Genomic DNA, 12,911 nt, shown 5'->3' with positions numbered 1-12,911 from the left:
TGACGGACGTTCTCTGTCTAGTCTTCACGTCGCTTCTGTCGGCCATATCTTGTACTTTGTTGGCTATATTTGGCTTTCCTCTGATCCTTACTGATATCTCATTTTTGTCTTGAGGTATTCACTGCATGCCCTGCACGGATGTGACCGTTTGAAAAATATACTGATAATTCCTGGGCGTCCCCCCCCCAATGGGTGTGGGCAAGGGACGGCTTGGTACGCTGAGTGTTTTAGCCGGTTGCCTCTGAGTAGTAATGCGATGGGACGGCTAGTGTAATCATATCCTTTGCGCTGTTGACTGGAGTCCCAATGGGTGTAGTGTTGCATGAAACGGCGTCCGCCGTCTGACGTGTCTTCAGATGGGTGGAAGTGCTTATTGAATGCCTTGCGACTGTTCAGTCACCGCGGTTAGAAGTGAGCGGTTGCCTTTCCCTTCTATAAATAACCTCTTTGCTTCTCTGGTTTCTCCACATCTCTTCGCTGCTCCTTACTGCCTTCTTTTCCTCCCCTCTGTCTGCTTCCGCCATGGGCAAGAACAACAAGCGCAAGCGCGAGCCGACTCCTCCATCGGAGGATTTCGGTGACTCGGAATACTCGGAGGAGGAGTTTTCCTCCGAGTCCGAGGGGTCTCCGGCTCCCGTCTCTCCCCCGGCGTCGTCCGATGACTCGGACGACTCCCAGGGGATAGCCGCGGAGGTCTGGACGTACATCCGGGCCGTCGAGCGCTCCGGGCTCGAAGGCTCGGATGAGTCGGAGTACTCCTCGGACGAGGAGGACTCGGACGGCGGCGACGAGGGTGAAGGCGACGACGACGACGACGACGACGACGACGGCGACGGCGACGGCAGCGGTAGTGGCAGGGGCGGCGGCGACGGCAGCAGGGGCAGCACCAAGGGCGACAGCAGCAAGGGCAGCACCAAGGGCGGCAGCAGCAAGGGCAGCACCAAGGGCGGCGGCGGCGGCAGGGGCAGGGCCAGTGGCTAGACGCCACTGGTCTTCTTAGATGTTAGTATAGTTTAGTATAGTTAGAATAATGCAGTAGTAATTAGTGTAGTTTAGTAGTAGTAGTAATGTAGAGTAAAAGTAGGGAAGTACCAACTCGTGAAGAGTTGGTTTGTAAACTCGTTAACTTCCCTTTAATGAAGAACTATCGTTGATCCTCCCTTTTCGATGACTTGTCGTTGCTTTTCCTGAATGTTGAACTGATTCTTTTAATGTAGTAGAAACAACGCCGAGTGATGTGTAGGTTGTCATCAGCGTTTTAGAAGTAACACCAAGCAATCGAACACAAGATCTGCGTTTTAGAGGCAATGCCGAATGATAGAAGGTCGGCATCGGCATTTTAGAAGTAATGCCGAGCGACAGAATACAGGGTCGGCGCGTTAGAGGACACGCCGAGTGATTGAAGGTCGGCATCGGCATTTTAGAAGTAATGCCGAGCGATTGAACACGTGGTCGGCGTTTTAGAGGCAACGCCGAGTGATTGAAGGTCGGCATCGGCATTTTAGAAGTAATGCCGAGCGATTGAACACGTGGTCGGCGCGTTAGAGGACACGCCGAGTGATTGAAGGTCGGCATCGGCATTTTAGAAGTAATGCCGAGCGATTGAACACGTGGTCGGCGTTTTAGAGGCAACGCCGAGTGATTGAAGGTCGGCATCGGCATTTTAGAAGTAATGCCGAGCGATTGAACACGTGGTCGGCGTTTTAGAGGTAACGCCGAGTGATAGCCAGCTTTACAAGTTACTTTGAGGAAAATAACCGAGTGATGAGGTGGCACGTCGGCTCTCTTGGAAATAACTGTCGGATATCCACGTGGCATGCTGGAATTTCGGAGATGACCGCCGGGTGATGACTGGGCACTTTTTGAAAGGGTATCTGGCTCAAGAATATCCCTTAAGAGTCGCGCTTTTAGCCGCCTTTGCTTTCCGTGCCCTAGTTCTTGCATTTCCGCATCTGAATCTTCTCTGCCACTCGCCTCCTACTCTGTTTCGCCAGTGAGAAGCAAGATGGCGCCCAAGAGAAAAACTGCGAACTCGTCTGCTGCAGTGATCCCCGCAATCGACCCCAACAGCCAGTTACCCTTCGCAGGTAACCACATGTCTGTAATTTCTGAAGCTGAGCTTCTCCGCCTTGTCTCCATCGGGGTTCTTCCTCCGCGGGAACTCTGTTCTTGGTGGGCTTGCCACGGGACCACTGTCCCAACCGAAGATACCCACGAGTCAGTAGTTTACACTCCTTTCCTTCTTCGCGGCCTTGGCCTTCCCATATCTCCTTTTTTCCGTGGCCTCCTTGATTTTTATCACATCAACCTGACTCATTTGAACCCTAATTCCATTCTCCAAATCTCTATTTTCGTTCACCTTTGTGAAGCTTATCTCGGCGTGCTGCCGCATTTTGGCTTATGGAAGTATCTGTATCACTGCCGTCCTGGGATGGCCGGGGGGCAACATCAGTTGGTCGGAGGTGCCAGTTTGGAGATGTGCCGTGGGCGGAAGACCGAGTATCTCGAGATACCCCTCAAAGACAGCATTAAAGGTTGGCGTCTGGAGTGGTTTATAATTGATAATTATGGCAATTCTCTCCCTTCCCGCTCGGGAAGACAGCCAGACGTTCGTACTCCAAGTTGGACTGAGTCTCCCACGGATCAAGAAGTGGCCGAGGCAGGCGTGTTGCTTACTGAAGTCGGATTACTGAAAGAGAGAGGTCTGACTGCCGAAGCTGTGGTCACAGACTTTGTTTTCAAAAACATTCAGCCGCTGAAAGACAGGGCCTATCCGGCATATCTTTACCGAGGGCTGGCCGACTCAACCCGAGTTACCAATAGGAGAATTCCTTCTGTTGATTTGGTAAGCCGACTCGAAATGATCCTCAGGGGTAAAGTTTCAAACGTTGGTGCTCCAGTGGCATACTCGGCTTGGAACCTGCCTTCTCCCAAAGCTTTCACCCTTTTTGTGTCCAATCCGCCCGTGACAGATAGCAATTTGGGTCTTAGAGTGCGACCTTCTGCTGAAGAAGTCCGTTCCTTAGTTGCTTCGCTCGGGGAGATACCTGATGATGAACGGCAGATTTATTTTGAGGTGCCCCTGAACCCTAGTGATGCAGACATAAATGACATGCTCGATCTGCTAGCTGAGGATTCATCTGATGCTGCTCCTGAGGGTACATTGGCAGCGGTGCCCCTTCCAGAGGTTGATGCGACCTTGGATGTCCCAAAACCTGTCAGTACTCGCCCGAGGCGCCCTAGCCGAACCAGTCAGCCCGAGCCTTCTGCTGATGAGCAGAAGAAGAAGAGAAGACGCCTCCGGCGAGTATCCAGCTTTGACGAGGGTGCCAGTGCCTTAGCTCCTGCTGCCGAAGAAATGACTGCAATTGGCCTTGCTGACATTGATCCCAATGGGTGTGCTCTACCTGCTGCTGACCCCAACGAGGATGCTGTTTGTGCTGTTACTGTGGAGGATGAGGAGGAAGAAAATGAAACTCCATTAACTCGGAAAAACAGTCGGCAATTCGTCGCTAGCGGTGGAAGTAGTGGAGTTCCTTCTCCTGCCTTGTCTGCCCTTATTGGTCTGCAAGAACTGTCCATGTCCAATTTTGATCAAGCTCTAGAGGATATGGTCCCTGAGAACTTGTTGTTGGAACCTGCAGATGCTGATGCAACAGAAACTTGTGCAGCCGTGCCAGATGCTGGGTTGAGGTCATCCCGCGCCTCGTCGACCTTAGAGCATGATCTTGAGGGTCGGGATGCTGACCTGAATCGTCCCGATCCCATGGAAGTAGCTGAAGGCCCGTCAACCTTAGAGGTGGTTACGGCAGAGAGCTTGGATCCCTTGAATAGTGCTGACACGTGCCCAACCCCCGAGGATGTCGCCGGGGAGGACTCAGCTCGGGTGAGGAGTGTAGGCCACTACCCAGCCCCCGAGGGTGTTGCCGGGGATGACCCGGCTCGAGTGGGCAGTGCCAGCCTTGACCCAGCCCCCGAGGGTGTCCGAGCGAGGTCTCCTTCCTGCACTTCCATGGATGTTCATGTGGGTTCACCTCCACACTCTGGTGGCATGGTGGTGGCTCAAACTCCGGATCAGGGGGTCGCTTTAGAGGGCAGCATCCCTACTGGTCTGGCGTTAGGCTCTGCTGAATGTACTGAGCTCGTTCCTGCTGGTCTACTGCAAGCTGCTTCGGGTGGTGGTCTGGCTCCTGATCATCAGTTGATTTCTCCTGACTTGGGAATACCTTCGTTCTTCTCCAACCTCCAGGTATTTGTGCTGTATTGTAGCTTGATCCCCACATTACATGAACTGTTGCCATTATACTCATCTGTTCTTCTCATTAGGCTTTAGTGAGTTTGATGGCCAGCCAGCTGAGATTGCAGGGTGCTTCTGTCCCGGAAGTGGCTTCGTCTCTTGCGTGCTGGAATCCAGTGTCGCTTCAACGTCGTGTGTCCGAGTTGGAGGCAACAAATGCTGGTTGGTGCTCTTTTCCTTCTTCTTCTTTGCCTCTGTTCGTGGATTGTTTTACCTTCTAACCTCATTTCATTTGATTACCCCTTGATAGGAATGACTCGGCAGATTGCAGTTCTTGAAGAAAAACATTCCCAAGATCAAGCTGAAATGGCTCGACGATGCGCTGACTTCGAGGAGAAGTATTCTCAAAGTCAGATCGAGTTGAGTCAGGTCTCTGCGGCTTTGGATGATGCCAACGCTCTGAGTTCTTTTCTTCATGCTCAGCTTGACTCTGAGAAGGTAGCTTACGAACCCGTGCTTCGCCTTATCATGCTCTTGGATTCTGAATGAGTTGATTTTTGCTTGTAGGAAGAAAGACGCATCCTTGCTGCTTCTCGCGACAACTTGGACAGATTGTACCGAGATTCCAGCAACTCGTTGACCGTCTTGGAGAGGAGCCACCGTTTTACGATGGAGGAGCTTGACAATCAGCGCCGTCAGCTGCAGGAATCCTCGGATGAAGTGATCCGCCTTACACAGCTGCTATCAGCAAAGGATGCCACCATCAAGGGACTCCGAGCTTCTAAGAAATCCATTGCTCAGGAGTTAGAAACTGCTCAGCAGGCTGTTAAAGTTGCCGAGGAAGCTGTTGTCACTTTCAAAGCTCAGCGCGATAAGGCCCTGGACAAGGCCATTCGGGCGGGACGAATCTTGATGAGAAGACCCGGCGTGGTTGTCCCTGAAGATATAAGAGCTGATGTGAATGCTACCCCTGATTCCTCGAATCTCCCTTCTTCATCAGTCGTTCCTGAGAAAAACATTGGAAAATAAAGAAACATTTCACGTGCTCTGAGCGCGCAGTTAGCATGATCAAGTACTCGTCAGAGGTTATCGGCTTATCATTCGAATGACATCATCACTTTTTTATTGTATCCGAATTTTGAATTTGTGGTAACGCTACATGATGATTATGAAGTTTGTCTGCGGGATATGGAAATCGTCCCCTGAACTGCATAAGCGCGAGTATGCTATACCGGTTTAAGCCGTAAATGACTTTTAGCCGATAACTCCGTTAGTAGGGTATAGTGGTCCCCCTAGGCAAAGTAAGCGTGAGCATGTTGCACCGCCTTAAGTCGTTGCCGACTTAAGTCGATTGCTCCGTTTGTAGGGCATAGTGGTCACCCCGAGTTAAGTAAGCGTGAGCATGTTGCACCGCCTTAAGTCGTTGCCGACTTAAGTCGATTGCTCCGTTTGTAGGGCATAGTGGTCACCCCGAGTTAAGTAAGCGTGAGCATGTTGCACCGCCTTAAGTCGTTGCCGACTTAAGTCGATTGCTCCGTTTGTAGGGCATAGTGGTCACCCCGAGTTAAGTAAGCGTGAGCATGTTGCACCGCCTTAAGTCGTTGCCGACTTAAGTCGATTGCTCCGTTTGTAGGGCATAGTGGTCACCCCGAGTTAAGTAAGCGTGAGCATGTTGCACCGCCTTAAGTCGTTGCCGACTTAAGTCGATTGCTCCGTTTGTAGGGCATAGTGGTCACCCCGAGTTAAGTAAGCGTGAGCATGTTGCACCGCCTTAAGTCGTTGCCGACTTAAGTCGATTGCTCCGTTTGTAGGGCATAGTGGTCACCCCGAGTTAAGTAAGCGTGAGCATGTTGCACCGCCTTAAGTCGTTGCCGACTTAAGTCGATTGCTCCGTTTGTAGGGCATAGTGGTCACCCCGAATTGAGTAAGAATGCAAGTCAATCATGAATGAGCCAAGTATCTTTGAAATCTCTCTTTATTGATGACGTATTTCCATTATACAGAATACATGGTCGCCCCGGCTGTTTTGAGATACGGCTAGGGGTAAAACTTTCGGAGGTGCTCTATGTTCCAGGAGTTCCCAACTTCTGTGCCATCCATCTGGGTGAGGCGATATGATCCGGGACGAGTGACCTCTGCTACTATGAAAGGTCCTTCCCATAAGGGTGATAACTTGTGCCGTCCCTCCCCCGTTAGAATTCGGCGGAGGACGAGGTCTCCCATTGAAAAGAAACATTGCCGCACAGCTTTGTCGTGGTAGCGCCTTAGAGTCTGCTGGTATCGTGCTGATTGAATCACTGCATTCAGTCGTTCTTCCTCAAGTACGTCAATATCCTCCAGCCTAGTGGCTTCGGCTTCTGCTATGCTTTCGAAGATCAATCTTGGCGCCCCAAACTTGAGATCAGCAGGTAGCACTGCCTCCGACCCATAGACCATGAAGAAAGGAGTATTTCCATGCAGGGCCCGGCTGGGTTGGGTTCTCAAGCTCCAAACAACATAAGGCAATTCTCTTATCCATTTTCCTGCGAATTTTTCGTTTTTATCAAAGACCCTTTTTCTAAGTGCCTCCAATATCATTCCGTTGGCTCGCTCAACCTGCCCGTTGGCTCTCGGATGGGCCACAGATGCATACTTGATCTGAATGCTTTTTTGCTCGCAGAAGTCAAAGAATTCTGAACTGGTGAAGTTGGATCCCAAGTCAGTGATGATACTGTTTGGTATCCCAAATCTGAATATTATGCTTTGTATGAATTCCACGGCTTTAGCAGAGGTTAAAGAGGCAATGGGCTGGAACTCTATCCATTTAGTGAATTTGTCAATTGCCACCAATACATGGGTGTATCCTCCTTGAGCTTTCTTGAAGGGTCCAATCATATCCAATCCCGAGCATGCGAAAGGCCAAGTTACTGGTATGGTCTGTAGCTGCTGTGCTGGCATGTGCTGTTGCTTTGACAGGTATTGGCAAGCTTCGCATCTCTGAACTAACTCGGCTGCATCATTCTTCGCTGTCGGCCAATAGAATCCTGACCTGAAAACCTTCCCAACTAGTGTTCTGGATGCTGCATGTACTCCACACTGCCCAGCATGGACTTCCTCCAGAAGTTGCTTCCCGGTGGACGGGAGAACGCACTTCATGAGGACGCCTGACGCGCCCCTCCTGTATAATACCTCCCCAATGAGTGTATAGTGAGCTGATTGCCTGGCAATGCGCTCTGCCAAGTTCTTGTCATCTGGTTCTTCTTCATTCTTTATATACTTAATAATCGGTTGCCTCCAGTCATCAGAGTCTGACTCAGGTTGATCTATGATGTTGCACTCTTCTATTTGATCCGTCGAAATGCTTGGCTGGAGAATTTCTTGCACAAAGATTCCGGGCGGGACCTGAGTCCGACCGGATCCGAGCTTGGACAGTACATCGGCTGCCGTGTTCCGATCTCTTTCTATATGATGAAACTCCAGACCATCGAATTTATCTTCTAGCTTCCGGACGACGACGCAGTATTTTCCCATTGAATCACTTGAACAATCCCATTCCTTGTTTATCTGACTGATGACTACCAGAGAGTCTCCATACACCATTAGTCTCTTGATACCCAGTGATATGGCGATGTTTAATCCGTGTATCAAAGCTTCATACTCGGCTGCGTTGTTAGAGGCCGGGAATAGCAGCTGGAGGGCATACTTGAGGTGCTCGCCTCCAGGTGCAGTGAAGAGAATTCCTGCTCCTGCTCCCTGCAGCTTCAGCGAGCCATCAAAATACATTCGCCATACTTCTGCGGTTTCTGGATTATCCGGTACTTGCTGTTCTGTCCACTCTGATACGAAATCAACCAGTGCTTGAGTTTTGATGGCTGTGCGAGGTCGGAACTCGATATCATGGGATCCCAACTCGCAAGCCCACTTGGCTATTCGGCCAATGGCTTCCTTGTTGTGAAGAATGTCCCCTATTGGAAAACCAGTAACTACTATGACTTTGTGGTCGTCAAAGTAGTGGCGTAGCTTGCGGGCAGTTAGGAGTACTGCGTATAATAGCTTCTGAACCTGAGGATACTTTTTCTTCGATGGGCCTAGGACCTCACTGATGAAGTAAACAGGATGCTGTACCGGATAGGCATGCCCTTCTTCCACTCGCTCGACTACCAACGCAGTGCTTACCACGTGAGTCGTGCAAGAGATATATAGCAGCAAATCTTCAGCTGGTTGAATCGGCGTAGCTCGCCGGGGTGGCTTTAGTACTGGTGGTGTTGTCAGGAATTTCTTCAGTGCATCTAGAGCTTCTTGTGCTTCTGACGTCCATTGAAACTTATCCACCTTCTTGAGCAGTTTGTAAAATGGCAGACCTTTTTCTCCCAGCCTGGATATGAATCTGCTCAGGGCTGCCATACATCCAGTGAGTCGCTGAACCTTCTTTTGCGACCGAGGGGCTTCCATCTTCATGATAGCTTCAATCTTATCTGGATTAGCTTCAATTCCCCGGTGGCTGACAATAAATCCGAGTAACTTTCCTGCTGGTACCCCGAAGACGCATTTCTCAGGATTGAGCTTCCATCTATATCTTCTCAGGCTGTTGAAAACCAGCTGTAAGTCTTCGATGAAGTTTTCCGGATTCTCCGTTTTAATCACCATGTCGTCTACGTAAGCCTCCACACGCTTGCCCCAGTGATCGGCTAAGCATGTTTGAATGGCTCTCTGATAAGTCGCTCCAGCGTTTTTGAGGCCGAACGGCATGGAGGTATAACAGAAAGCACCAAACGGGGTGATGAACGCCGTTTTTTCCTCGTCTTCTTTTGCCAAACTAATCTGATGATACCCGGAGTAGCAATCTAAGAAAGACAGCACGGAACATCCAGCGGTGGAATCCACCACCTGATCAATCCTCGGGAGCCCGAAGGGATCCTTCGGACAGTGTTTGTTGAGATCAGTATAGTCGACGCACATGCGCCAATCCACTTTATTCTTTTTGAGTACAAGAACAGGGTTGGCTAACCACTCGGGGTGTAATACTTCTCTAATGAATCCGGCCGCGACCAAGCGAGTTAACTCGGCATGAATGGCCTCTCTCTTGTCGGGCGTGAAACGGCGCAGCTTTTGCCGGATCGGCCTCGCCTGAGGATAGACTTTCAATTTGTGCTCGGCCAACTCCCTCGGGACTCCCGGCATATCCGCAGGTTGCCATGCGAATACGTCTCGGTTATCTTGTAGGAACTGGACGAGCGCGCTTTCCTATTTGTCATTCAAACTGGAGCTGATGATGGCCGCCTTGCGCTCATCGGCAAACCCCAGGTTGATCCGCTTGGTTTCTTCAGTCGGCCGCATAGAGGTCGCGGCCTGAGCTTCGTTTGCCGGCACGGTGAGGTCCTCCTCAGGCTTAGAGTTCGCCGGTGTAGAAGGAACCGTTGACGGCTTGGTGGTGAGGGCTGCTTGGATGGCCACTCGGAAACATTCTGCGGCGCCTTGGAAGTCGGCGCGCACAGTTATGATTCCTTGCGGTCCTGGCATCTTCAGTATCATGTAGGTATAGTGCGGGATGGCCATGAATTTGGCTAGCCCCGGCCTTCCGATGATGGCGTTGTAACCACAGTCGAAGTTCGCCACCTCGAACCTCAGGAACTCGGTTCTGTAGTTATCCGGAGTCCCGAAGGTGACCGGCATGTAGATGTGGCCCAGCGGGTATTCCCCTTCCGTCGGCACGATGCCGAAGAAAGGAGTGTCTGACTCGTGGAGCTCTTTGAGGTGAACTCCCAAGCCTTGGAGCGTACGGGGGAAGGTGACGTTGATGCTGCTCCCCCCGTCCACTAGCACCTTCTTTACCCGGCTCTCTCGGATCACCGGATCGACGAGGAGCGGGTATTTGCCTGGATGGTCAAAGTTGAGCCATTGATCCTCCCGAGTGAAAGTGATTGGGTGCTCCGACCACCGGTACGGGGCGGGAGGGCCGGTGGTCGCCACCAGTATCTGGCGGTCGTTGAGCTTTTGTTGTCTTTTGTTCTCCTGCGACCCATGTCCGCCAAAGATGACGTTGACCTCCCTGTCAACGCGCGGGAAAGCTCCTCCTCCCCCCTCCTCCGGCTGACGGGGCTGTCGTGGTTCATCGGGTCCTCCCCTCGGCGGAGGAGGCGGTAGGGGTTGGAAGGGTCGACCATGTCCGACGGAGTGCTTGAAGTCCCGGCAGTTACGTAGAGTATGGCGCATGTCCTTGTGGTACGGGCACTGGGCGTCGAGGATGTCGTCCAGTGTACGCTCGCCTCCACGAGGTCCTCCTCGGGCGCGAGAGGCGGGTGGTCCGGCGGCGTGTACCTCTTCGCGAGGCCTCTTCTCCCAGCGCTTGTCGGGCGGCTGGTTCGCGTCACGTCGTGGTGCTGTCGGTGCGGGTTTTGCTCCTCCGATGAGGTCCTGGGCCCGCTCGTCGGCGGTGATGTAGAGGTCGGCTTCTCGGAACAGCTCCTCGGAGGTAGTCGGCGCCTTTTGCAGTATGGCTCGGACGAAAGCCGAGTCGTTAGATCCTCTGTAGAAGTCGTCGATCACGGCCGCCTCCGTAACCTCGGGGATGCGGTTTCTCATGGTCTGGAACCTTTTAAGGTATGACCGGAGAGTCTCGTCTCCCCGGCGCTTGATGGATTTGAGGTCCCATGGTTGCGCTGGCTTGTCGGAGAGAGACTGGAAGTTGGCGGTGAAACGTCGACTGAAGTCTCCCCAGTCGTCGATGCAGTGTCGGGGTAGATGTCGTAGCCACTGCAGCGCGTCTTGCCCGAGGACGATGGGCAGATACGCAGTCATGACGTCTTCGGATGCCCCAGCAGCCCGAGCAGCGGTGGTGTAGACGGCTAACCAACCCCCTGGATCCTGCTTAGGTTCATATTTGTCGACATTGGATACCTTGAAGTTGGGAGGCCATTGGATGGCCCTAAGGCGCGGAGTAAGGGCGGATACTCCGCACGTGTCCTCCTGTCGTCGGGGATGTCGTCTGTCCCGGGGAGGGGAGTGGCGGTGGTGGTTCCTCGACCGTCCCCGGGTGGTACCACCAGTTGAAGCTGTTGCCGACTCAGTCCGGGTGGCCTGGCTTTGAGTCGGGAAGCCATGATCTCGGTCATACTCCTCCCGACGGCGAATTTCGTTCTCATGCCGCCGTTCGCGCGAAGCATTGATAGAGCTTCGCGCGTCTCGGCGACTGTTGATGGCGTGTCGCAAATCGTTCGGCGGGTGAGCGAGCGGTAGAAGATGGTTGGCTGCCTGAGTGAACAGGCGTCGGTATCCCTCGGCGTCGGGAGTCCGAGGAAGTCCGTCAGCTATCCGAGCTAGAACGCCTCCGACTTCGCTCGGCGTGTTCATAGCTCGGGCGAAGTCGGGGTTCAAGTTGCGCCCGAAGAGCGGATTCTCGCGTCGTTGCCTTGCATCTTGCTCGGCTTGCTCCTGAGTCCGACGGCGATCACGTCGTCGGGAGTTCCTTCGTTCCCTGAAGACGCGTTCTTCCGGAGTTTCTCCTATCTCTGAGACCTCGTCTCGCGAGACAGGCTGCTCCGGATCCCGTTCTCCCGCTGCGTGATGTCGTCGAACGTTCCTGCGTCGGTTCCTTCGTCGGCGGGATTCTCGCTGAGGCGGTTCTTCTCCAGGTGCGGTCGGCTCATCGTCAGAGACGGCGGGCGACTCTGCTCTCCCGATGAAGAGGACGTCAGGGTAGAACGGTACTGCTGTCGTGGCGACTTTCTTTCTGTTCTCCTTTGAGGCCGGGAAGAACAACCTGCCTCTCCCTGGTCTCCTTCTTTCTCACGACCCGTGTCCATTCTTTCGTCGAGGAAGTAGACAGCGGAGTCTTCCAGGTCAGCGAGCTTCTAGCTCCAGCCTCCCCGGAGACGATCTTTTTCCGAAGAGCTGGAGGTAGCGTCTTTCCAGCATTTTCGGAGTTTGTTGGGGGAGACTTCTGTTCCGGCAGATCTGCGAGGCGGTGTAGAATTCCCTCTTCGTCCGCTATGGATGAGATTGTCCCGAAGCAGAATACAGATCCGGGACGCACGGCGATCTTGCTGTGGAAGGTGACGGTCATTGAGCTAGCTTGGATCGTCGACACACCCCCTACCTGGCGCGCCAGCTGTCGGTGTTTTGGGTCCGACCGCACACCCGGGGTTGCCCCTCAAGGTGTTTTTAGGAGTAGGACGATGTCGACGACTGTAGCAAAATGGTTCGTGACGTTCGCACGAGGGACAATGGACAAGATTTGCAGGTTCGGGCCGCTTAGAAGTGCGTAATACCCTACGTCCTGGTGAGTATATGAGCGTGGTTACAAGAGGATTCTCTGGATAGAGGGCGCAGAGAGTTTATGTGGGTGGCTAAGTAGAACAGGGTCGATTGATCTGAAGGGGTGCCCCCTAGGCCTTATATACTCGACCGTGGGGCAATACACGTGAGTATGATAACAACAAGGAGCTAAAAGATAGTGAACCTCTTGAGTTTATCCCTACGTAACCCTCGCCGACTTATCCTCGCATGGCTCTGTTGCATGGGGGCTTCAGCGCGGGAAAGTCGGGTCTCTGTTGCGATTCATTCGTTCGACGTTTGTGGGCCGTCTGGGTTTGCACTAATCAGTCTCACGTCTTCTTTTCTTTGTTGGCTGTCCTTCCCTAGGCCCACGAAAGAATGACCTTACGAATTATTGGGCCCCTGGGCCTTTCGTGAGGCC

Source organism: Zea mays, chromosome 6, assembly GCF_902167145.1.
Source record: "Zea mays cultivar B73 chromosome 6, Zm-B73-REFERENCE-NAM-5.0, whole genome shotgun sequence".
Lineage (NCBI taxonomy): Eukaryota > Viridiplantae > Streptophyta > Magnoliopsida > Poales > Poaceae > Zea > Zea mays.
Note: the sequence above shows the minus strand (reverse complement) of the source record.